A 27,245-nucleotide genomic window follows, 5' to 3' on the forward strand; every position below is an offset into this window, starting at 1 on the left:
CTCCCACGTCAGTAGGACACATTGATTAGCCGCAGGTTAACAGTCCTCCATTCCACATCCACACACAGCAACCTGCCATCTAAGACCCTCTGAATACTTTTCAATTTGAAAGCCCATCCTTTGAAAAGAATGGCCACGCCAGAGGCTCTGTTGTTATTGTCCCCTGACCAATAAGAAGGCCCTTTATCCCACCTATCTTCAAAGCTTTTATACCTCTCTTGATAGGCTAAAGCACACTCCTGCAACATCAACACATCTCCCTCTCTCTGCTGGAGGTAATCAAAGACACACTGGCATTTAACTCTGTCAGTGATACCTCTGGTGTTAAGAGAAATTATGTTTAGAGCCATATTACATAAGAAAGTGGAACCAGTCTTTACAAAACACATTTCTCTTCTGTCTCACCTGTTACCTTGTTCTTTTTCTTTTTCTTCTTACCAATTTCCTGCCAGCCATCCTCTGAATGAGCCTTCATCAGGGTGGCAGCAGTAAAAGCGTTCACGGAGTCCATTTCAAGGAAGGGGGTAGAGGGAGGGGTGGAGGGGTTCCAGCTGTCCCCATCGCCATGCTCTCCTTCCTCCTCGCTCGGGGAGAAAACAGAGTCATTTTTCCTTTTCCTCAAGTCCAGCTCCTGGGAGCACTGAGGGGAAAGGGGTGCAGCCGATGCACCAGTCTCCTCTTCCCCCTCACCCACCAGCTGCTGCAGATCCTCTGTAATGGACTGGATGGAGGAGAGGAGGGCATCTGTAGCACTTGCAGAGTCTGAGAAAAGCAGCTCCGCTGAATCCTGGGTATCCTCGCTGGACCTGCTCCACCGGGGGGCCCCACACTGGCCCTCGTTCTGAGGAGCAGGAGTGGGGGAGGGGTCCTCGCTGTTCTCGGGGGTTTTCAAACCCTCGTGCTTGTCTGGTGCAGTCTGCGGTTGTGGAGGCGTAGTGGATTTCTCTTCCACCGGCCCCGGAGCCACAGCAGGACTGATCCTGGCTGGAGGCTGAGAGTCTTTGTCCAACAAGGGTTCTTTGTTTGACTTGTTGTTTGCTTTGGCTTTTCAGGCCGGTTTGGCTGAAACAAGCACTGCCTCATCCTTTCTCATTTTGAGTTTATTGGCGTAGGCGTGAGGGCAGTTTTTAAAAATGTGTCCTTCCGAGCCACATAAATTGCACTTTGGCAGCATTGAACAGTCAGAGGCTAAATGTCCCTGCTTGCCACAGGTCTTGCAGCATTTCACAGTGCAGGACGATGCCAGGTGTCCCACAGCACCACAGCGCCGTCACACCTTTGGTTGTCCCACATAAAAAACATAGCCATTGCAGGCGCCCAGCCGGATTGTAGAGGGCAGGTGCCTTAAGCCTCCATTTACATTGTCCGGTAGCAAGCGAACCTCCAATTTCCTTGCTCCTGTTTTTATACCGTCAACATCTCTAACCTCAGTTCCATGGTGGATGGTGCAGTACTGGTTAAGCCAGATGTGAATGTCCTCCGTCTTTGCCAGTTCCGAGAACATAACAACATGCACCGTTTTCCTCTCTTTCTGTGTCAGAGGCTGCAAGTTGATCTTCTCAAGGGCAGGAACTTTCCCTCTTTTTACCTCAAACACATCCACACATTGTTCAAACAGAGAATAGGTAGCAATAACAACCTCAAATGCTTTCTGACCTGGGAGAGCGAAGATGAAATCCAAGTGCCAAGGTTCAAAGCCAAGTTCCTTCTGCAACACTTTTCTGCTGAACTGCATACGATCCATGAAGAGATCATCCAAAAGCTCAAAATACACAGCATTCTTGCAGGATCCGAAAGTTGCCATTTCGTAAACTACAAATCAAACACTGCTTTCACAAAACAAGAAAACAATCCAACTACTCCACCAACAAGCTGATCAAGGTCTCTCCCTTGCAGGTAAGTATGAGCTGTACAAGCCCCTGCAAGCGGCCCGCACCCACAGCACAAAGCGCAAAAGCCTAGGCCAGCTCCTCACCCTGCACACCACCGCCTCCTGCTGGGCCCACTCTTTCGCACACTCACACGCCACACTTACACTCAAAAGGGTGGGCAAAACGAGAAAACGAGCGCGCCGTTTCCTACACATCTGCAGTCGCCAATGCGCATTCGCAGCATGTCCCGGGACGCAATTCGGCCTCATTTGCATAACACCAGACCGGCAGATCGCTACGCAAGCTCGCGTCGTGCGCCTGCCACACACCGAACAAACACCGGAGCCTTTTCAGCAATTTCCAAAAAACGGGCCTGCTCGCATGCCCAGAAGGCTCCGTCTCTTACCCGCTCTCCAGAGCCTGCTGCCTTCTGTGCTGTTCTCTCGGCACCGCTGCAGCGCACACAACTCCTGCAGCGCGGGGAGAAAGTTTCCACACTCCGCCGCAGGGAAGGCTCGCTCCGTGCGCACACGGCCTTTCAATGCCAGTTCAACAAGTGCTCCGCATTAGCAGCGTCGGAGCTCCGGCGTGTTGCACCTCACCTCACCTCGCACAGTCCCCTCCTTGAATGTCTGGCGCTGGGCATGCCCCGCTCTCCTCCACCTTATCTTATCACGTGTGACCACCGACAATGGCCACAATGCCGGGGAATGGCACCTGTAAAGTGTTAATTGGGGTACAGGAGCAGCCCGTCTCGTCTCGGGGGCCGGCTTCAAAGACAATACAGCAAACACAGAGGGGCGGGGGAAGTAGACGACACGACGCATGCAGGTACATTCAGCTCCGGCGGGAACGAGTCATTTGTCAATCTTTTCAAGTACTGGGAGCCGAGTAATCCTTCGCTTGTATCGTTTCTCCCCGGTGACTAGATCTCACCCTGCGACTCTCGACTGGGCTCACCCACGGCAGCCCAGCAGGTGTGAGCCTAGCCGGCACCCGGATGGGAGATTCCCCCCGGAAAAGCTCAGGTTGCTGCTGCTCCTGCAAGAGGTGTGACTGGCACCAGTAGGGAGTGCTCAGCCTGCGGTCTGTGTGGCTTTCTAATGCCCCAGCATCCTGATGGCGACACTCTGCTGCACAAACAGGCGCCGTCCTTCGGGGGAGGCGTAAAACCGAGGTCCCGACCCTCCTTGGCCATTGAGAAATCCCAGGGCGTCTCTCAAAAAGAGACTCCGGGGGTGTCTCTCTGGTGTTAGTGTTCCCCTTTACCAATCAGTCGGGGTCTCCTCCTAATCCCCGTCCCATATGTAACAATCAATGACGAGGCCCCCTTGTCCCGCGATATTGTACTTTTCTCATGGCCGCTGGCTGGCGCTGTGAGATTTAGTACTCGCGCAAGAGACCGGGGGCAGAGCGCGAACGTGGTGCCCCGCCCCCCACGAAGTGTGCGCTCCAGGTTCCCTCTCGGGGCCCTGCAACACAGCGGAAAGGCAGCGAGAAGGAGCCATTGCTCTGACGCCTCAAGGCCACAAGAGGGCGGAGGCGCCGCGCGCCCGGCCGACGTGTTGGACTGGTGCGCTTTATGTGCTGAAATAAACACGCGATAGCCCAGAAATGTTTTGAGTGCTGTGCACTGGAGGTTTTTGTCTTGTGAAGACTTGCCTTGTGCTCCTCCGAGCAGTTTGTTTGTTCTCCTCCAGTGCGGGACAAGCCAACACAAGGGAGCACATTCGCCAACATCCAGGTATGCAATGCGATTTCGAAAGAAGCTCCTTTCCAAAGAGTTGCACACGAACGATCCTTCAGTCCCGCTCGGGGGGCACGGAGCCCCAGCCACACACAGCTTCAAGTAGCGAGTCACGCGGCATGTCTTTCGCTTGCGGCCACACCACCCTGAATGTACCCAATCTTGTCTGATTTTGGAAGCTAAGCAGGGTTGGGCCTGGTTAGTACTTGGATGGGAGACTGCCTGGGAATACCAGGTGCTGCAAGCTTTTGCTCTCTCGGCCAGCAGGGGTCGCCATTGGTACCGTAGGCTTTGGGAGGAAAACCTGGAGGATGGAAAGGTGATCTATAGCCTCATCTCTAGAGATGTTTTGTTGCTATGGCATGTGTGTGACCCATATAAAAAAAAACCCGTTTGTAAAACGAATATCTAAGCTACCTCTAAATCTGCAAATGAAGATGAGTTGATAAACCACTTGTTTTTCGTATAACTATACATATGTAGCGGCGAGGCTTGTTAATAAGACAGAATTAAGTGTTGCGAGCTTTCCCAAATGAGGCCCCATCTCTGTTCATCTCTGTGGTGCAGCCTCAGAGAAACTATTCATGCAGGCTGATTTAAGGTTTCCTTTGATAAGGGACAGCTCCCAAAGGGGGATGCACTTAGCTAAGCCTGGCTCTCATGATCAATGGTCATCCATTGGCGCCTATCTGTCTAGGGAGTGCCAGATGGACATCTGGACTGCATTCCTAGGTGTCAGGAGTAAATGACTCATATCTCACCTTGATCAACCAATCAGGGACTGGTACGGCCGAGTAACCCACGCGGGACTCTGATGCCCATGGAACTTTCAGCCAATCAACGAGCTGAAGTTCCTCCAGGTAAAAACAGGCAACACAGAGAGCCTGAAAGATTCAGGAGAATTCTGTAGAATTCTGTGGACTTTTCTAAAGGGAATTAAAAGGAGAATTCCAGGGCAGGGCGGCCCAGGAGCAGAAGGCTCCCAAGGGCAGGACATTCTCGCAGCGCGCCTCTTGACCATCCTGAGACTCAACCCGGACAACCACTGTGTCCGAGTGCCTGAACTTTCCTTTGTTCTAAGAGTCGAGAGCGGAGGTTGCCAGAGAGTAACCAGAGGATCCACCCGAGGTTAGCACCAGCAGCAGGCCTCGTTAACACGTCAGAACTGTGGACAGCTGAATCACTATTCAGAACTAGCTCTTCATCAGGAACGAACCGGTCCTCTTCCTGACTTGCTGGGACCCACAGTCATCTTTTCTCCTGTGCGCAAACTTTGCTAGTTAAAGCCAACACTAACTAGCCGGTCAGTGAGCATCAGCAGCGCAACCAGTTGATATCAATTTAATTCCTAAGAGTTATGTACTTGTTTTGAGTATCTAATGTAGAAGTTATAACCAAGTTCATTTACGAAACGGTCTAAATGAATGATATACTGAACGTATGTCCTCTTGATATATGTAACTCTTTGTAACTGACTGAATATATACCTTTTGTATTCTGACAACCCTCTCGATAAGATCTGTTTATATGCAAATTCTATGTATTAATAAATGTATCCTCGTGAATTAGTACCTGTATGTGTGTGCGTTGTTTGAGTTATGTCGCATAGTTGGATTCTAAAGCCATCAAAAGAATCAATTTTGTGATTTACTGCTACAATTAATAATTGTCCCAGTAAATGCCCAAACCCTACAGAACTGGTGAATTCAAATCCCATGCCTTTTAATTCAGGAGAATGCAAGTTTTCATTTCCTTTCTGGAACAACTTGTTTTGAAATAAATCTATACAGCTTGCGAAAGATGAAACACAAATCTTGCTTATCAGTGAAGAAGAGGTACTCCCAGCAGGCCAGCTAATACCAGCAATTTGTTTTTCACCCTGACCCAGAGAATGGAGAAAAGCGATGCGCCTGTGGCTCTGCAGTGTAATCAGTTTGCGAGTTCGGCAGTTAGCTGAAAGAGTGGTAAATGGAGCTCCCTCCAGCCTGTCCTTATTCTTTTAAAGAGGATAAAAAATTAACTTCGCCGCCATTACTACCAGCTACTACCAGATTCTAAGATCGTTTGTCGTACACTCAAAAAACATAGATGAAGAAGGTGTCACAGTAAGGTAAACCCTATGGGCGAGGGATGTTCCTGCCTCATGTACGACTACACCACCTAGCAATACAAACGGGGTGCTAGGGCCCCTCTACATTACCACAGGTTCTGTTTGTCTCCCAGAATCACCAATGCACACACAGACCAGTGACAAGCATTTGTATTGTATAAGTGCCCTTTTTATTTTCCAACTACATTCACATTCACTGTCACCCAAAAACACAACGAAAACAGAATTCACAGCAGCAAAAGGTCCTTCCCAGGGTCATAATGAATACAGAGGGGCAGCAGTCTTTCCTGTAAAATACTAAAGAGAGGTCACTCGAATGTCTCTACTTAGTACCTGTAGTCTCTGATGGCCCACTTTGAGGAGAGGTGTATCACCCAGTCCTATTTCCCCAGTCTCTGTTCAGGTAACAATAGAAATCCTCTGCGACTGTATTACATTCCTCTCAGTTTGAATTGGCTAACTGTGCCAGTTTCCTTGTTCCTCACCTTCAGGTGTTGAAAGTCTCTGTACAGTACCTCTGTTCCAATGCCAATGTCTCTCGTTGTCGTCAGTTACTGAACCAGTAGATCCTTGCCTCCAGGTATTAGAAGTCTCTGCAGAGTTCCTCCGGGGTCTTGCACTCTGCAGCTTCCCTTGTGCTGCCTGTGTCGTCTCCAGGGTCCAGTGGGAATCGGGAGCCCCCTCTGTTTTGTCTCAGGTCTTTTTATCCCTCTCCTTAGCCAATCCCTTTCAGGGGGGTTTCCACTGTCCCTGTCAGAAACGGGTCCAGGAGGAAGCTTGTGTTGTTTGAGGGGTGTTGGAGTGCTGAGCTAGGTGTCATGGAACCTTATCAGTTCACCCCTTGGTCTGGCTAAAACTGGTTTAGCGACTCCTCACACCTCCAAGTCTCGATACCTAATTGCTCCCTGAATGACTTGGGTTTGACTGTTTTTACTGACTGTTCCTGTATTAATTGGGACAACTGCAGTCACACCCTTGAGTGAGAGGCAACATTGACACCATCCTGGAAATCAACATAACCTAATCAATCACAGCCTGTTACTGCCTCAATGACCCACACCCTGTAACACAAATCAACATAACTCAATCAACCCCAGACCGTGACTGCCTCAATGACCCACATCCTACGACACAAGCTTCACCTGGAGCACAATGGCTGTGTTTTCAGCTACGGAAACTTCCTGTTGACAAGTCGGTGTTTTTGTTGCTTTTTCTGCTCAATGGAGCTGTATTAATGCAGGCACACGTGCTTCCACGGCAAGTTATTTTATTAGTGCTCACAAACCAACACACTGCAGACACCTCTGATACTGTCACTGCTTGTGGACCCCGTGTTCCTGCCGTCAGCCTACTATACCATGTTCATGCACATCTAGAAATATTACTGCTGTAGTACAGGAGCGAAAGATGAAACGAAAGCACACCCAGTTTAAAAAGGCACATTTGTCAACTGCTGAACTTCACAAGGATGGGATTCACACCCACATGTGCAGAGCACAATGGATTAGTAGTCCATCGCCTTACCACCCCACCACCTCATCCCAGAAGTTAGCCTCCTGACATGAGTTAGTGCTCAAGATAATAATAATAATAATAATAATAAACTTTATTTTATATAGCGCCTTTAAAGGTGGCTTCTCAAAGCGCTTTACAGGATGACAATAACAATAAATAAGAAGACTACAACAATAAATACGAAAATTTCACAAGACAGGACACAATTATAATTACAACAATACAACAATAACAATAGAGGAGACCGTGGAAGATGGTATTAAGAAGAGCAGAGGGGTGAAGAATGGAACCAGTTAAGTAAAGGCTTTACTGAAGAAGAAAGTTTTGAGTCTGGATTTGAAGGAGTTTAGAGAAGGTGACTCTCTAATATCCTTGGGTAAAGAGTTCCAGAGCTTGGGGGCATAGCAGGAGAAGGCCCTGTCACCCATACAATGTAGACGGGCTTGGGGGACAGTAAGGAGGGCAGAATTTGAAGAGCGGAGGTTGCGAGGTGGGGAGTAGGGCGATAAAAGTTCAGACAGGTATTGAGGTGCCAAGCCACCAAGATGGTCGTCTCTCCTCTACTCAAGGATCATTTTCCTCTTCCACCTGCGATTTCACCATTTTCCTTGAAGATGTCAAACATAAAAAGCATATTGAGCTCCTTGGACTTGAAATTACCAGATAAAAGCCATTTCTCATCACTTGCTCAGCGAGCAGGCTCAGCGCACACAGAACGCAGGTATCTCAGAGCAGTGTGTCTAAGAGGCTGTCTTCCTCTCTTGCCATGCAGAGTTGGTCGTTGTGGACAGCAACAGGTGTCTGCCTTAACGAGTGTCAATTTTTATGGCACCGTGAGCTTGTCCTTCAGTCAAACACATAGATAATTCAAACACACCCAGAGACGCACTTTGAATTAGCTTTGACCTAAATACTATCTACTCCAGATGTGATTGGGCCTCTTTCCACATCCTGATATATGCAGAGAACACAAGCTTTTGGCACGAGTGAATATAAATGTAAACATAAATACTAATCAATATATCGGAATTTTGTTGTATTTAAAAAATATTTTAGCTGGGGATCCTCAAATCAGGAGTGTAGAAAAGAGCACCGTTAAACACCATCGGGAGTGCAGAACGTGATAAAAGTGTTCTTTAAACAAAAAGTGAAAATAGTGAATTTGTCTTTCACTTAGATGTTCATTGAAAGCTCAGTAAACGATAAAGCAGAGGCTCGTTTTGTGAATTCTCCTCGCATCAGATTGTCTTGCTTCGACCTTTAAATTGTACACTGTGTAGACGCTTCACTCTTCCTAACTCAATTAAAGAGCTGCAGGCAAAAGTGCCTGTCAGTTTAGTTCAGTGCTAGAGCACTTGCATCTCGTGTATAAGGCTTTGTTTTCTACTGCCACTCTGGATTTCTTTTTAAACGCCACATCTTATCTGTGATTGTCTTTCGTGTGACGTCCCCCGTGTGTGAATTTCAGCATGACACATAAAATCGTTTGAGATGCTATTTTTAAAAGAGACCAAATGAAAGACCTAGTAGCTAAATACAAGTAGAAAACACGTGAATCAAATTGAGAAAATTTGGACCAGAGCGATGTATAGTATTGTAATGGTTGGGGGTTCAGGCGGGCACCCTTGCCATTGCCACTTAAGTCAGCCCCCCACCGTCGGGGACTCGAACCTGCGACCGCCACCAGCTGCTTGAGCTTAAGGACGGTCTCTCTTTAGTTCAACAGGGTGGGTCCCTGTTGAGTGATGCCAGAGGCCTGGGTTTGAGTCCCTGACGGTGGGGGACTGACCTGATGTGGCAGTGGCGAGGATGCCCATGTGAACCCTGGAGCGTTACATTGGTGTCAGCAGTGGGATGGGATAGCCCTTTGCTGAGGTTGGTGAGTTAAGCGGGGGGAGTGTAACGCATACGGCCACCATTGAGTGTGTAAGAGCCGGCTTACCAGAGCGGTGATGTCACTGCCCTTCCCTGTAATAGCAGGGCCACAGCCGCAGGACTGAAGGGAGATTGCTCTTTAGCTCAACAGGCTAGGTCCCTGTTGAGTGATGCAAGAGGCCTGGGTTTGAGTCCCTGGTGGTGGGGGGCTCTTGTGAACACCAGAGTGCTACAGTATTACTAATAGCAGCACAAAGCTCACAGTGGTGTCATTAGAGTATCTGGGCCAGTGGCGCAATGGATAATGTGTTTGACTTCGGATCAGAAGATTGTAAGTTTGACTCGTCCCTGGCTCGTTAAGTTTTTAAACTACACTTCTCAGCGTACACAACCCTTCTATCGACTGGATGAGTCTCCTGTTACATCTCCAATTCTTTCCGCACATTCTGCTTATTTCACCACCGTTACTGTTGGACCATAGCCACAGAATCGAGGAGAGATACGGTTCCAATAAACTGTCTTAAATAATCATGTTGAAAAAGGTGACAAAGTTTTTTTTTCTTTAACATAACCTTACATTTACCTGTTCAGTTCAAATTATTTTCTGTACCTGCAAATTCCCCAATTTTTCTGCTGTCTCCTGATAAAGACATGTGTCAAATCACAATAAGTAATACAATCTATTCAGTTAACACCCAGATGTAACAGAACACATTTAAGACTTACACCCCCTTTAAATATGTATTTCCTTCATTTCAGTTTTCTTACCTCCCCAGGATACCTGAAAGTTCACTATCCCATATTAAGGACTGTACATGCATTACCGGTAATACAGCTACTAATAAAGATATACATTAATCTTAATTATTAATAAATTACACTTTTATTAATAAAGACATGTATTCATCAAATTCATTGTGAATAGTTGTGGTGTCTAGAAAACAATTTTAGCTACAGTAAATATTTCAAGCGAGTGGTGCATATGTTTATTACTTTGTGACTATATTATTTCCACTACATTCAGAACAGTTCAAATGCGATAGACTGTTCCTCTTCTGAGCTACATAAACCCTGTGAAGAGGTGGTTTAAGTTAGTCTCCTACATCGGTAACATCTAATGGGCAGCATATGTTATTTTAGGTGGGTTGCATGCGTAGGCTGCAAAGGAACAAGTAATAGGTTTATTCCATGCTGAAAAAAAGAAGAAAGAGAACACAACGTTTCGGCAATGGAGCCTTCTTCAGGTGTGAGAGAGACAGGGCAGTAGGCAAAGGTAAAGTAGCGGGAGAACAAAGGTTGGGAGGGAGGTGGAGTGAGAGGCGGGAGCAGGGGACAGAAAGAGAGGCCAATCATATGTTATTTTAGGTTTGTTGCAATTGAGAACAGGTTTAGTATGGAGCTGCTGACAAATTTCAGCAGCCACGTTCGTTGCAATGACCCGTTGTAGGGTCATTGCCAATCAGCTGCAAGAAAAAAAAACATAATTTGTGCCTTTATTAAAAAAAAGAAAAACAGAGTAGTAGTTTATGTGGTAATTTCAGGTACAATGTAAGAACTTAAGTTAACTAGTCCCACAGTAATGCGTGGGGTCCTATCAATAGAAAAAAAATACTTGTAACCCAAAAACACAACAACCACGATGCGAGAAGCCTTCCGGGAACCTAGGTAAATCACTGTAGTAGTGTAACAACTACAGAAAATAAAATAAAAAAAATACTTAAAGGAACAACTTCAAAACAAAAAGAACATTAAAAACAAATCTGGGAAACAACAAAACAGAATCTAATGCGAGAGCTTTTTCAAGTCTTCGGTACCCCATCGTGCTCCCTTAGTCCCAGTAGACCTCTCGTCTAAGAAGATATCTCTCATCTATCTGGGTAGAGATCAGCTGGGGGTCCACAGCTGATGGGAATTTAAGTAGTGACCTGTGTCAGCTGCAAAGGAAAAAGTATAGGTTTATTCCATGCTGAAAGGAGAAGGAAACACAACATGGAACTTTCTTCAGGTGTGATGTGGAATAAACCTTTACCTGTTCCTTTGATGTTAATTTAGACCGGATTTCCAGCAAATACCTAACAGGCTACAATCCCGTTAGATAAGGCGTTAAGGACGACACCGGGGTAAAGTTAGCTTGAAGTTCGAAAACAATTTTGGCACGCCTGTAGCGCTTTCACGAAATCTCTTAGAGTTACAAAAACACTTGCTTTGTGTATAAAATACATTGTGGATGCTTTCTCAGCCTTTACTTTTTCGTTTTTATGACATTTTTTTGACCAAGCACGAATATGCTTTTGTCCATATCTCCGCAATGGAAGCACAGAACGCCTTCAAATCAAAAGCATTTTAAAGACCACGACTTGTGGATATTTCCACAGCCTTTACATCAATCTATCGGTGAGCTAATTATCTTTTTTTAAACCTCCGGTTTTTCATCGATGCGTAATTACGCACGAACTGGAACCCGGGGGACCGCTGTGTGCACACGTTCACAAAGCGAGAAATACTGTTCAATACGGCTTCATGCGAAAAACCCGTATATGACCATAGGAAGCAGAACAGCGCGGTCTCCAATTACCCAGACTGTAAGCACGGGAATAAAGCTTTGTTTGATTTCTGAAACCCTTCCTTTACGTCCTGTTTTCATTCAGGTAAGGGTCAACTATATTCACAATACTACTGACAGCAGGAAGATTAAAATATTCTTTACTCAGCAGCTTATTAAAAACAGCTCCCATGATGTTCAAACCGATTTTTTACACAGAACACTGACACAGCTTTGTGTTCTGAATCTCTTTTTCTCTTGCTTTTATTTAATGTGGCACAATGCACTGGTTCACAAACCAATAGCATTTAAACCACAGCACCCACAATGCTGCAGGTAAGTGTTTTGCACACTAAGCAGGTCATCTGACTATTCCCAGCTTTGTTTTGGGTTATGGAACCTTTATTTTTTTATGATTTTCTGAAGATAACACTACAGGTGGGATGGGTGGGTTGTCTTCATGGCTCAATAGCATTTCAAATACAGCACCCACACTGCTGAAACCAAGTGTTTTACACACTAGACAGGCCCCCGAACCTCATACAACCTTACTGTGGCTGTGGCCCCTTTCTTTATTTTGTAATGAGTTTCTGAAGATAACACTACAGGTAATACACTGGGACGGGTGGGTCGTCTTCATGGCTCAATAGCATTTCAAATACAGCACCCACTCTGCTGAAACCAAGTGTTTTACACACCAGACAGGCCCCCGAACCTCATACAACCTTACTGTGGCTGTGGCCCCTTTCTTTAATTTTTTATGATTTTCTGAAGATAACACTACAGGTAATACACTGGGACAGGTGGGTCGTCTTCATGGCTCAATAGCATTTCAAATACAGCACCCACTCTGCTGAAACCAAGTGTTTTACACACCACACACCCCCCAAACCTCATACAACCTTACTGTGGCTGTGGCCCCTTTCTTTATTTTGTAATGATTTTCTGAAGATAACACTACAGGTAATACACTGGGACGGGTGGGTCGTCTTCATGGCTCAATAGCATTTCAAATACAGCACCCACTCTGCTGAAACCAAGTGTTTTACACACCAGACAGGCCCCCGGACCTCGTACAACCTTGCTGTGGTTGTGGCCCCTTTCTTTATTTTTTTATGAGTTTTTCAATATGGCACCATTAGACAGGCGGTACATGGGGATAGTACATCGTGCTCTTCACGAGTCAATAGCTCTTCAAGCACAACAGCCACAGTGCTGCAACCAGGTGTTTTACACACCAGACAGCTCCCCTAACCTTATACAACCTCGCTTTGAGTTGTTTAACATTTCTTTCAAATCACTTGGGTTCATCAATCATTTTATCATTTTTCAGCGTGGAATAAACCTATTACTTGTTCCTTGGAGATTACCATCTGCTGATAAGATATGATCGCTATATTGACCATATACAATTTCTTGCATAAGGAATTCATATTTTGCATACACCGATCCCCCCCGGAGTCCCAAGTGATTCTGGTTTTGGAAAGCTAAAGGACAATGAGCTTCACGATACCAGGGGGACAGTGGGTGGTCAAGTCTCCCCTAAACAATGGATCTTGTCAGATTATGATGTCAGTGCATTTAATAAATGTTGTTGAACTCTCTTTAGCCCAAATACAGAGGAGCCCAGACCCAGAATGTTACACATACTGACAGAGAGTGATCTCATTATGTGTGTTTGGATTTTAACAACTATTTTTATTGTTTGCTTGAACCAAAACAATCTATGTTAGACATTTTCATCTTCAGCCAAAAATACAAACCTGTGTACGTAGTGTGGTGCAGGTTCTTGTCCCATCCTGCTCTTGGTCCAGGTTGGAGGGTTGCACCGATTCTGAGTCTTGTTAGCTGGTATGGATGGGTTTGGGGGTGTTGATACCAGAGTGGTCCAAGAGGGGGGTGCAGGTGTCTCGGGGGCATTCTTGTTTTTCTATGAGTTCAGGTTGATTCTGTTGGTTCTGTCATGAATCTCCCTCACGCAGGCAAGCGCTCCCGCATTCCCTCGAGCTCTCCCCATACCAAACGTGCACATGTCAATCAGTCCTCTACTTAAACCTGTCCCCCGGTCATTGCTCACGATTGAGATTCTCTCCCGGAGCTTACCTACTAACTACGCTTTTGCCTTACTATGACTTCTCCCCTGGACCTCGACCCCGCTTTTCCGACAACTGCTTTAGCCACTCGATTTTGTACCTTCGCCTGTTTTACGCTTTCTCGGATCCTGACCCCAGCCTGTCTCTTCATTTACGCCTCTGCCTACCGACGCAACTTCTACGCCTTCCCGGACTCGGGCCCCTGCCTGTTTACTCCGACTACGCCTGCGTCTCGCGCCAACCCTACCAAGGGCACCGCATTGGATCCCTATCCTCAGCAGTCAGCCCCTGCGTGACAGGTTCTGAGTGTCTTGGTTACATCCGTTTGTGTGTATAGATGAAAAAGCTATTGAAGAGCACCCCCACACCCCCCACCCGTCTCGGTGGAAGTTGCCATGTTCAAAAAATCCTAAAAAGATAATTAAAGTTGCACACAACAAAGCATGACTGTGAAAGGTCAGGAGGCCTGCCTAGTGAGCACAACACTTGATTACAGTCAAAAAAAACATTAAAAAATAAAGAAATGTTCCACAACTCAAAGCGAGGTTGTATAAGGTTAGGGGAAATGTCTGGTGTAAAACACCTGGTTGCAGCACTGTGGCTGTTGTGCTTGAAGAGCTATTGACTCGTGAAGAGCACGATGTACTATCCCCATGTACCGCCTGTCTAATGGTGCCATATTGAAAAACTCATAAAAAAATAAAGAAAGGGGCCACAACCACAGCAAGGTTGTATAAGGTTCTGGGGGCTGTCTGGTGTGTAAAACACTTGGTTTCAGCAGAGTGGGTGCTGTATTTGAAATGCTATTGAGCCATGAAGACGACCCACCCGTCCCAGTGTATTACCTGTAGTGTTATCTTCAGAAAATCATAAAAAATTAAAGAAAGGGGCCACAGCCACAGCAAGGTTGTACGAGGTCCGGGGGCCTGTCTGGTGTGTAAAACACTTGGTTTCAGCAGAGTGGGTGCTGTATTTGAAATGCTATTGAGCCATGAAGATGACCCACCTGTCCCAGTGTATTACCTGTAGTGTTATCAGCAAAAAATCATAAAAAATTAAAGAAAGGGGCCACAGCCACAGCAAGGTTGTACGAGGTCCGGGGGCCTGTCTGGTGTGTAAAACACTTGGTTTCAGCAGAGTGGGTGCTGTATTTGAAATGCTATTGAGCCATGAAGATGACCCACCTGTCCCAGTGTATTACCTGTAGTGTTATCTTCAGAAACTCATTACAAAATAAAGAAAGGAGCATCAGCCACAGTAAGGTTGTACAAGGTTCTGGGGCCTGTCTGGTGTGTAAAACACTTGGTTTCAGCAGTGTGGGTGCTGTATTTGAAATGCTATTGAGCCATGAAGACGACCCACCTATCCCAGTGTATTACCTGTAGTGTTATCAGCAAAAAATCATAAAAAATTAAAGAAAGGGGCCACAGCCACAGCAAGGTTGTACGAGGTCCGGGGGCCTGTCTGGTGTGTAAAACACTTGGTTTCAGCAGAGTGGGTGCTGTATTTGAAATGCTATTGAGCCATGAAGATGACCCACCTGTCCCAGTGTATTACCTGTAGTGTTATCTTCAGAAGCTCATTACAAAATAAAGAAAGGAGCATCAGCCACAGTAAGGTTGTACAAGGTTTTGGGGCCTGTCTGGTGTGTAAAACACTTGGTTTCAGCAGTGTGGGTGCTGTATTTGAAATGCTATTGAGCCATGAAGACGACCCACCTATCCCAGTGTATTACCTGTAGTGTTATCAGCAAAAAAATCATAAAAAATTAAAGAAAGGTTCCACAACCCAAAACAAAGCTGGGAAAAGTCAGAGGACCTGCTTAGTGTGCAAAACACTTGCTGCATTGTGGGTGCTGTGGTTTAAATGCTATTGGTTTGTGAACAGAATACCCCTATCCCAGTGCATTGTGCCATATTAAATAAAAGCATGAGAAAAAGAGATTCAGAATGCAAAGCTGTGTCAGTGTTCTGTGTAAAAAATCGGTTTGAACATCATGGGAGCTGTTTTTAATAAGCTGCTGAGAAAAGAATATTTTAATCTTCCTGCTGTCAGTAGTATTGTGAATATAGTTGACCCTTACCTGAATGAAAACAGGGCGTAAAGGAAGGGTTTCAGAAATCAAACAAAGCTTTATTCCCGTGCTTATAGTCTGGGTAATGGGAGACTGCGCTGTTCTGCTTCCTATGGTCATATACGGGTTTTTTGCATGAAGCCGTATTGAACAGTATTTCTCGCGTTGTGAACGTGTGCACACAGCGGTCCCCCGGGTTCCAGTTCGTGCGTAATTACGCATCGATGAAAAACCGGAGGTTTAAAAAAAGATAATTAGCTCACTGATAGTTTGATGTAAAGGCTGTGGAAATATCCACAAGTCGTGGTCTTTAAAATGCATTTGGTTTGACGGCGTTCTGTGCTTCCATTGCGAAGATATGGACAAAAGAATATTCGTGCATGGTCAAAAAAATGTCATAAAATCGAAAAAGTAAAGGCTGAGAAAGCATCCACAATGTATTTTATACACAAAACAAGCATTCTCGCAACTCTAAGAGGTTTCGTGAAAGCGCTACAGGCGTGCCAAAATCGTTTTCGAACTTCGAGCTAACTTTACCCCGGTAAGGACGACCTATAAGTAGCAGTATCTAAAGTGGACGGTTGCTTTCGGTAGCTAAAGACAGGCCACACTGCTCCAGGTGAGGCTTGAACTCACAAGCTCGGCATGACTCTGCTGTGCACTGCTGTATAAGCACCGCGCGCTGACCGATTGCGCCACTGGAGCCGCATAGATTACTTTCCCTTCACACACTGATGTTGCACAAACACAGGGTGAAAACGATTTCGGCATGTTTTACATCTCTCCGTGGGAGAAAGGGACAGTAAAAGAGCGAGGAAACTACAAGGGAAGAAAATGAAAAAATAGTGCTCACTGCAAAAGAGGGAGGAGAGAGATGGTCAGACACGTAAATCAGCCAGGCGGATTTACACTACAAATTTGTCATTTGTAGTGACATTTATGAGTCTTCATGTGCCTGAAACTGTCCAGTTTGTATTTTCGTTTAAAAAATCCAGTAAACTTGAATAAGACAAATGTAGCACGATTGCTGCACAGATCTGCAGTCTGCAAATAGAATACGGTTTGTGCGTTGTATAAAATATGCCATTCAAAACCTTTCTAAAACTGCAGAGATACATTTCGGAATGCGTCTTCCTGTAAAAATTAAATATCTATTTTATTTGACGGGCGCTATAAGCAGAGTCTGAAGCCAGCTCCACAGAAGAACTATATTCAGTGGTCCAAAAAAGTGAGTATTTCACTAAGTGAGCAATTTCTGTACATCATAATCATATTTGTTTTACTTCTCCTGCCATTGCAATTTGTGCACAATTTTTTTTTTATTTATTTTCAAAATGTATTAGCCTTGATGGGAAAAAACTAAACCGTGGGTGCGGTGGCCAAGTGGTAAGGCATCGGTCTCGTAAACCGAAGAGCGCGGGTTCAAGCCCTGTCCGTGCCTGGTTTGCGTACCACGATATACCTTTATCTAAATCGTCAATTGTCTTGCAATGTAGAAATCTCTGTAGTAATAAGAAAAGAAAAGTAGTTAATAATCCTTTGACAAAGCAACGGGCATCCTCCACTGCTTGCCAGGATGGCTGAGTGGTCTTAGGTGCCAGCCTCAAGAACTCAATCGTGTGTAGTGACAGTTGTTATTCTCAACCCGGATTTCTATGGAAGCCCGTTTCCGCCAGTAAGTAAAAAAAACAACCCTCTATGGTATCTCAGAATTCCGACTTAGCAACTCAGAATTGCGATTTAGTCACTCAGAATTCCGAATTTATATCTCACATTTGCGACTTCGAAATAGCCCATATTTCAATGTCTGTCCTTTTGTTATTGTAACGGATTCGGGTTCTAGGGCTTATGCCCTCGCAGCTCCCACCCTAGTTCGTGCCTCACTGCATTGGCTCGAACCCAGGTCTTGCCAGCTGAGCTAAATAAGACCCTTTTTAAGTAAAAAAGGACATACAATGAGATACCATAGCGCGTTTTTTTTTTTTACTCCCTGGCGGAAACGGGCTTCCACAGATTTCCCTTCATGGTCCTTAAGATTTGTAATTTGTATGTTGCTTATATAAGAACAGTTTCTTCAAAAGTTCTGTCAATTAACAGTGGAGAGCTAGCCGATGTACGTTTTCATGAAAACTCTCTTTAAGGCGATTACAAGTATCTTGAGCAAATCTGCGTCATATTTTTTTTTATAAAAGTTTAGCTCGATGCAACAGGAGTGTAAATGAATTCTCCCGCCCTACATTCCAAGATGTGGAATCTTATTTTTCTTGAAGTGTCTGATGTTGGTCGTTATTGGAAATTGCCCGGTGATATCGACTCAGGTACTCAGTTGTTACGTGCTGTAATTCGATACATGCAAAGCATTTATATTCCCTCAAATTATTAATAAGGTCAATAATGTATTAAACATTACATGCCACTTTTTCTCTAGATGATGTTCACGATGGAACAGTGAGAAAGTCGTGCCTAGATGTGCTTGAACCAGCACCTTACTATCGTTTTAGTCCCGACCTGACCGCACTGAGCAATGGTACGACAGAGACTCCAACGGGTCGGTTTTCTCCTTTTACAGTTTTTGGGAAAAAAATAATCTGCACTTGTAAGCAAGTATTTTATTTCAAATTTTGCAAAGTGTAAGTTTTTCTTGGAAAACGTTGTTTCAGAAAGAAACTGAGTTGATGGGAATAGCCCTGTCAGTAGAATATCGACCTTTTCATCTCAGCTAGTTCTTCTGTGGAACAGGCTTCAGAACTCTACGTACAACGCCTTTGATGTCATTTTATTTCTACAGCAGACGCATCCGGAATGTTTTTTTTTACTTTTTATTTGAACAACAAAATAGATTCAATATAAACAAGAGCACTTATAACATCAGTAGAATCGTCAAGGGTACATAAAATAATACAATTATACTTTCTGAAAACGATTAAACTAGGTAAATCAAGATAAGGTCCGCACAGCTTTAATGTTCTTACATTTCAAAAGAGTCTGTAATTACCCCTTTTTCGTCTATTTTGAACTATTCAAACTTAGGACTCGTACCAGACCATTTCACTCTACGTACAGTATATCTCTTTTCGTAACGAAAATGTATTTCCTATCTTAGAAATGCTCTGGGCGGTATGTCTTGCACAACGTGGACTGCAGATCTGTGATATTGTCGAATTCGAGGGATCCAGCAATCATACTGGATTTGACTGGGATTCTGAAATGTCTCTTGCAAAGGTATTTGGGTTTGCTTGAACATTTAATAAAAAAGTGATCTGAGACTTCCTAGCTTCCAGTCTATAATCTCACTGTAACTAAACTAGGATGTGATGTGTAACTAAACTGGCATGTTCAAGACTATTCGTTGCGTGAGCTCCTCACTGCCTGTCCTGTACTGTATTGTGATTTCGTTGAGATTATCTACGAGGAGTACAACGACTAGAACGCCTTGAACTTTTTTTTCGGTATATAAAAGAAAACGCTAAAGCACATACAAAGTAACTAACATTTCCTATATGTAGGTTTTCTGATTATATCTCTACTTTACTTAAATACCTTAGTGACAGGCGATTCTTTCCGATATTTGTTCCGGCGCGGTTATTGATCCCATACTAAAGATTATTTTTATAAAGAACATATCACCTGCAAACTGGTATCGAGAAAGTTTTATAATATTACTTTTTATTTAAAAAAGTAAATTTATCATAACCTATATGATTTCTTACTAGCGTGGAGCTCGAATTCACAACCCCGAGATTAAGTGTTTGGTACTAGCTGCGCCACAGAAAAAAAATGAAATCTCTTATTTACATTAAATACTGCGGCTCCTGACCTTTTCTTCTCGTCAGAGAAGAGGTTGTTCTGGTCTCCAGATTATCAACTCTAAGATCAGACCGTGCTCCTTTGTAAAGCAGTGTTAGTTCACATTGCTTATATGGGGCAACACATCAACTCGATGATCGCTCGCTGTACACGCATGCCCCCCCTTCACTGAAATAACATAGACGAAGGAAACTCTCTTGTCTTGGGCTGCTGTCACCCGGATTCAAAGCGTGGGTATTGCGGTCACAGCACAAAGTACTGACCACTATACCATCGCGGCAAGCTGGGACAGACTATCGTTAATTTAATTCAAATGCTCACAGTGTCTTAAATCTGATGGATTCATATACCGTGCTCATGAGAAAGTCACAAACCTGTCATCTACACACTGTTCCCAGAGCTGGATAAGTTATTCCAGATTCTACAGCTCTCTAGCAATAGTGGAAATCAGGCTACATAAATGGAGAAATTCTCTTCAAAATGTGGAAATATAGTCCCGAGACGAGTCCTTTCTCAAGGTCAAGGTCAACTCTGCTTGTAAGTCACCCCTCCCCATATCGCGCGGTGTAGCGGTTATAACCGTCTATTAACACACCAAAGGGCTTCAGTGAGAAAGCGGGCAGAAACAAAGCGATCTCTTTCATTTTTACGTTTTGCACGCCTGACGGGGTTATACGGTGCTCTTTTCTACACTGAACTGATCATTTGGACATCGTAAGGCAAGAGAGACACATTTCTATGTAATCAGGAAACCAGGAATCCTAACCGTTAGCCCGTTAGTGCCACAGAGAAAAAAAACGTTTCAACGAGATAAAATTGCAGGATAAACACATTTTTTTTCTTTTTCGTAGCGTTTGTGTTTTGTTTGATTTAGCGAATTTTATACACTTTATTTCTGACACATGAGTTAAAAGGCTGGTAGAGTATATTTAATACAAGAGCGCTGAACAACAATTTTCATCTACCGTATTGTAATGTTTTTTTTAAAAAAAACAAGTTAAATGTATATATAGTAAATGTTTTTTTTCATATAATAGTGTTTATGGTCTGAAAAACATCATTCATTATTTAACAGACATTTGGTATAATTAAAAAAATACTCATTCACGAATGTTAACATTTTTTACAGTAACGTGTTCTATTGTGATATTGCGCCCCGTGCAGCAATATCACCAGACAGTTTAATGGTCTTAGTTCAGGTGGGTAGCTGCGCCAGCATGCGTAGGCTGCAAAGGAACAAGTAAAAGGTTTATTCCATGCTGAAAAAAAGAAGAAAGAGAACACAACGTTTCGGCCGTGGAGCCTTCTTCAGGTGTGAGAGAGACAGGGCAGTAGGCAAAGGTAAAGTAGCGGGAGAACAAAGGTTGGGAGGGAGGAGGAGTGAGAGGCGGGAGCAGGGGACATAAAGAGAGGCCAATCAAGAGGTGTGAAGTCAGAATGGGTGCAGAGAGGTATGAAATGAAGCTTCCAATGAATGGAGAAAATTTGAAAAGAACAGTAGTCTGTCGTTAAGGGAAGGGAAAATGTGTGATCCTAGCTGCAGAATAATTTTAGTTTCGGTGGTCTTTCTGATGTATGAGTTTGGAAAACCGTCTTTGAGAACACCGGTGCCTGGCTAGCTCAGTCAGTAGAGCATGTGATTCTTTAGGTCAGGGGTGTGGGTTTGAGCCCCATGTTGGGCGGTGTCCATCTCCTTATTAACAAAGTTTCCTGCTCATCCTCGACCCTCTTACACCTCGATGGTACTGAGCACGGTTTCCCTCTTCTGTCAATGTGCCACGTGATGAGAATTCACCAGGCTCGTTCAGTCATTAGTCACATTCCATCGTTTGCCATAAGCAGATGCTGCGAAGTGATGTGGATATCAGTTCCCAGTCTTGTGGAAGAGGAAGAAAAGAGCACACGAGGGCTCGTCCGGGAGTTGAACCCGGGACCTCTCGCACCCTAAGCGAGAATCATACCACTAGACCAACGAGCCACGACAGCACTTTCCATTTCAATCTGTCAGCGAGCTTGAGGATGGGGGAGATGCGTCATTCGCTCGTCCAGTCAGACCTTCATCAATAAGTCAAGAAAGCCGCAATTACACGACTGCCTTGCAGACGAAGGGCAGTGAACTGTGCCCGGTAAGAGGGGAACAAGCGGCACCAGGTGACACCGAGGCATAAGCCCCAGCGAGGGGGGTTGGCTTGTATGGTACAGCGCTTGCTTTGCATGTGGGAGGTAGCAGGATCAATTCCCGCATCCTCCAGGTGTGTGCTTAGAGCTTGATGTACCGAAAGGTGTCCTTCAGCCTGTGGTCACGCCTTGCATGGAGAGCATTGTGCAGCTGTCAAGCGTTTCGCACCCACGCCCCCTTTTCATCTTCTCTCTGGCTTAAGCGTCACTCCGCCACTCTCTCTTGACATTTCATGTCAGCATGTCAGAAGTCCGAGTGACATTTTTAATGGCTGAGTGAGGGCACGATGCTGAAGCAGTGAGGCCACTTCAGCCACAGAGACTTGTGCTAGGTGAGATCTGAAAGACGGACTCACAACAGAAACAGACCAAAAATGTATCGGTGAGATCAAAAGGCAAATGCAACATTCAGCAGAGGGCGTCTAAAGATTAGGGAACGGGCGACTGAAATCCATGTGAGGCAAACTTTCCGGTGTGTGTACTGCAGCTGGGCTTGTTGGTGTAATTGGTAGTGCGTCAGTCTCGTCATCTGAAGGGCCTGAGTTTGATCCTCACACGGGGCAGGGCTGCTTCCTCTCTTGCTCTTTTCAAACACTTGCGGCAACTGTTCGCTCATAACCATGTCTGGAATGCGTGACCTTTACACGGGCGAGAAGCAACGCCGCATCCCTTTTCTAAAGAACATTCACATCAGAAATAAGTCAAGAAATTTGCCATTACTTTCGCTCGCACTGCTGTCAGCCTGCCCATGTTGCCAAAGAAAGATTCACTCGGCGTCAACATGACAGAACAGCGATCACTTGAATACAATGTTCCACACTCCGTAAGCAAGAACTTCAGTGTTTGCAGTCACCCGATATGCCGATAGTCAAAGGAGCGCAAAACACGAAGCGTCAAAAGACAAGATGAGTTGATGGAAAGAGCGTTGAATTGATGAGCACAAAAGTTCAGCTCGTACAATAGGCAACGAAGGTCCCAGCGTCGTCATCGCACTTGAAAGGACTGCCTTGCAGAACAAGGGCAGTGGGAGGTTGCTGTTTTGAGACGGAGGCATTGGGATGGTGGGCCGAGATCTATTTTTATTAAGGAATTCTTCATCGTGAAAGATCTGTCCACAGGTCATCCAAAGAACTCAGGGAATCATGTGCTACTGAAGGGAGTGAAGTGCTGAAACACATGACATGCCCCCTTGATCTCACATGCACAATTCTGCTGCAACATGCACAGGTACCGTCCACACCAGGCAGTGGGGCTTCAGCAGAATTTGCTACGCCACCTGCAATTACATATCCAGCTGCACACATATACATGGCCCTTCTGTCCTTTTCAGGATCTCAAAAAAAAGCATAGCGTGGTTTTCCTGCCACCTGATTGACCTCATCTCCCTCAGAATGTGCCTCGCCACATTCATTGCTGAAGCAGGACGGAGGCTAACGGACATGTCAGAACAGTGAGGTTCAACGATCTCTCCAAAATATTGTGGTTGTAGTGGAAGAGATATGTTTTAAATTGTACCTTGGTATTTCAAACTCTTTCTAGAATGTTATCCATTTCTATTTTATTTTGACAGGAACTGTTAAAAGGCTAATGACACTAGATGAAAAGAGAAGAAAGAAAACACAACGTTTCAGCCGTGGAGCCTTCTTCAGGTGTGAGGGCTCCACGGCTGAAATGTTGTGTTTTCTTTCTTTTCTTTTAAGCATAGAATAGACCTATTACTTGTTCCTTTGCAGCCTACACATGGTGATGCAGCTCCCCACCTGAACTGCTAATGATACTAGATGCCTGGTAGTTTGTGGTACTTGGTTATTGTCTTATGTTTGCTCAAACTGCATATGGGTTGTAGCAGCGAGGCTTATTAATAAGAAAGAATTAAGTGTTCTGAGCCTTCCCAAATGAGGCCCCATCTCTGTTCATCTCTGTGGTGCAGCCACAGAGAAACTATTCATGCAGGCTGATTTAAGGTTTCCTTTAATAAGGGACAGCTCCCAAAGGGGGATGCACTTAGCTAAGCCTGGCTATCATGATCAATGGTCATCCATTGGCGCCTATCTGTCTAGGGAGTGCCAGATGGACATCTGGACTCCATTCCTAGGTGTCAGGAGTAAATGACTCATATCTCACCTTGATCAACCAATCAGGGACTGGTAGGGCCGAGTAACCCACGTGGGACTCTGATGCCCATGGAACTTTCAGCCAATCAACGAGCTGAAGTTCCTCCAGGTAAAAACAGGAAACACAGAGAGCCTGTAGTAAGATTCAAGAGAATTCTGTGGACTTTTCTAAAGGGAATTCAAAGGAGAATTCCAGGGCAGGACGGCCCAGGAGCAGAAAGCTCCCAAGGGCAGGACATTCTCGCAGAGCGCCTCCTGACCATCCTGAGACTCAGCCCGGACAACCACAGAACGGCCAGTGTGTCCAAGTGCCAGAACTTTCCTTTGTTCTAAGAGTTTAGAGCGGAGGTTGCCAGAGAGTAACCAGAGGATCCACCCGAGGTTAGCACCAGTAGCAGGCCTCGTGAACAGGTCGGAACTGTGGACAGCTGAATCACTATTCAGAACTAGCTCTTCATCAGGAACGAACCGGTCTTCTTCCTGACTTGCTGGGACCCACAGTCATCTTTTCTCCTGTGCGCAAACTTTGCTAGTTAAAGCCAACACTAACTAGCTGGTCAGTGAGCATCAGCAGCGCACCATTGCAAGCCGCACAGCATAGCCTGGCACAGAGCCAGAGAGCGTGGATTGGACAGCAACAGCCTGCAACTGTTTCTTTGAGTCTACAGGAGATCTGAATCCCCAGAGATTGGATGAGTATTCAACTTCACTGCATTACTGCTCGAGAATTCAATTGTTATCCCAACCAGTTGATATCAATTTAATTCCTAAGAGTTATGTATTTGTTTTGAGTATCTAATGTAGAAGTTATAACCAGTTCATTTACGAAACAGTCTAAATGAATGATATATTGAACGTATATCCTTTTGATATGTGTAACACTTTGTAACTGACTGAATATATACCTTTTGTATTCTGATAACCCTCTCGATAAGATCTGTTAGGTTTATATGCATATCCTATGTATTAATAAATGTATCCTCGTGTATTAGTACCTGTGTGTGTGCGTTGTTTGAGTTATGTCGCATAGTTGGATTCTAAAGCCATCAAAAGAATCAATTTTGTGATTTACTGCTACAATTAATAATTGTCCCAGTAAATGCCCAAACCCTACAGATCTGGTGCCTTCAGAGAGCACACTACAGTGTGATTGCATATTTTTGTGTATTTTCATATGTCAATATTTAATTCACTCACATTCCTGTATGCTTGGAAGGAAGGCAGATTGGATTTGGCACAGGACGCCTGCTCATATATGTTGATCTTTGTTGGGCTGGAAAAACAATGATAAAAAGTGTATGAAAAAAGCTCTCCCCAACATTTCCCTTCTCTTGGCCATGGTTACACTGCCCTTTCTTTCCGTCTTTTGTCCTTCTACAAAGATTCCAGGGCTCTTTATCCACCATAATATCAGAAGCCAAAAATAACCATCTAATGTGTAAACAGCATTTGTAATGTTGGTAGCTGGAAGAGGTTAAGTATGTTTGCAAGACCTAGTTGATTACACCACAGACTTACCTTGTTTTTTTTTTCTCTTTTAAAGGCTGTGCTGGACTGTACCACTATCATAGAAGATTTTTTTCAAGAAACATCGCAGTTCCATAGTAGAATTATCAATAGTAGAATTCCATAGGACATTATTTATCAACATCTAACATTACCCAGTGTGAGACTCTGCCAGTAAACCTCAGAGCATTGAGTTCTCCACTGGTGAAGATGGCTTTCTGAAGTCATGAAATCCACTGCTGGGATGCCTGAGAGACAGTGATTGAATCGTGGGTGGAATTAGGCTCTCTGTTAGTGTTGATCTGTGGGAATTATGTGGTAAAAAGGGAAAACTCCTTTACTTTAGTCACTTTGAAAGTTCAAATGTACAGATCTTCAGAAACCCCAGTCTGAAGGATGAAGCAGGTTCTGCTCAAGGAGTTGCCTACGTTTTGCTCCATTCAATCCAAGCAGATAGTCCAACATTTGCCTTCTCTTGGCCATGATTACACTGCCCTTTCTTTCATCTTTGTACTTCTACAAAGATTTCAGGACTCTTAATCCACCATAATATCAGAAGCCAAAATTAACCTTCTAACATGTAAATCATTTGCAATGAAAGGAGGTGGAAGGGTTTAAGAATGTTTGTGAGACCTGGTTGATTACCACACATAGACATACTTTGTTGTCAGTTTTTTTTCTCTTTGAAAGGCTATAGGAGGGGTGTGATGGACTGTACCACTATCATAGAAGATGTTTTTTCTTCTAAGGACACTTCTGTAGCGGCAAGGCGTATTTAAAATACAGGAATTAAGTTTGCTGCTCCCTTGCCAGTCCCTCTCTCCCTCATCTCAGTGCAGCTGGATACAGAGAGGCCATTCCATCTGGTTCACATTTAAGGTGTTTTTCTAGCTGATAGAGTTTCCTGATAAGGAACAGCTCCCAAGGCTGAGATTCACCAGCCACCTTAATAAGTGGTAATCTCTGGCGCCTTACTGTCTGGGAGATTCCATGGGAGAGGCTCATCCCAAGGTTTACAACCCTAAGGTCAGAGGTCACTGTTACTCATCCTCCACCTCAATCAGCCAATCAGGAACTGGTAGGGCAGGGTAACCCCACGTGGGTCTCGAATGCCCGCGGAACTTTAAGCCACTGAACTACCGTAGTTCCTACAGATACAACAGGCAGCACGATGCCCAGAAGGTGCCCCTCCAGGATGTTCCCAGACTCAGCTCGGACAATCACGTGACGGCCAGTGTGTCCGAGTGCCAGGACTTAACTTTGTTTTAAGAGTCGAGAACGGAGGTTGCCCACGCATAACTGAAGGATCCGCCCGAGGTTAGCCCAGCAGCAAGCCCCGTGAACCGCAGGTACTCCACCGTCAAAGCTCGCCTGATCAACGAGTGAACTACGGTTGGAACTGTTGACAGCTGAATCTCAGTATTCAGGACTTGCGCTACATCAGGAACGAACTAGTCTTCTTCCCATCTAAAGAGTGTGACTGGCTTGGACCCGCAGTCACTTTCCATGTGCACAAGCTCTGCTAGTTTCAGCCAACACTAACTAGCCGGTCTTCAAAAAGCATCAGCAGCGCATCACAGCAGGAATCTCTCCATCCTCTCCTTCTCGCCAGCCGCACTGGCCACTGCCTGGCACCGAGCCAGAGAGTGCCGATTGCACACAACAACAGCCTGCCACTGCTTCTTTGTGTCCGCGGGAGATCTGAATCCACACAGATCGGATGAGTATTCAACATTCTGCATTACAGCTCGAGAATTCAATTGTTACCTCAACCACAATTGATATCAATCTAATACCTATGAGTGATGTACTT

General features: G+C 44.9%; 4 non-coding genes across 4 annotated transcripts; 2 read left to right on the plus strand and 2 right to left on the minus strand.

Moving 5' to 3' along the window:
- Positions 1–3,746: 3,746 nt before the first annotated feature.
- On the plus strand, positions 3,747–3,865 carry LOC138217978 (5S ribosomal RNA). The gene has a single exon (XR_011181459.1). It is a non-coding gene; the product is annotated as a 5S ribosomal RNA (ribosomal RNA).
- A 12,573-nt stretch (positions 3,866–16,438) lies between these two features.
- Positions 16,439–16,532, minus strand: trnai-uau (transfer RNA isoleucine (anticodon UAU)). Its single transcript has 2 exons — positions 16,495–16,532; positions 16,439–16,474 (listed from the first exon to the last, which is right to left on the minus strand). It is a non-coding gene; the product is annotated as a tRNA-Ile (tRNA).
- A 664-nt stretch (positions 16,533–17,196) lies between these two features.
- Positions 17,197–17,268, plus strand: trnat-cgu (transfer RNA threonine (anticodon CGU)). Its single transcript has one exon. It is a non-coding gene; the product is annotated as a tRNA-Thr (tRNA).
- Positions 17,269–21,540: 4,272 nt separating this feature from the next.
- Positions 21,541–21,612, minus strand: trnap-agg (transfer RNA proline (anticodon AGG)). The gene has a single exon. It is a non-coding gene; the product is annotated as a tRNA-Pro (tRNA).
- Positions 21,613–27,245: the final 5,633 nt, after the last annotated feature.

This window comes from Lepisosteus oculatus, chromosome 14 (assembly GCF_040954835.1).
Source record: "Lepisosteus oculatus isolate fLepOcu1 chromosome 14, fLepOcu1.hap2, whole genome shotgun sequence".
Taxonomy (NCBI): Eukaryota; Metazoa; Chordata; class Actinopteri; order Semionotiformes; family Lepisosteidae; genus Lepisosteus; species Lepisosteus oculatus.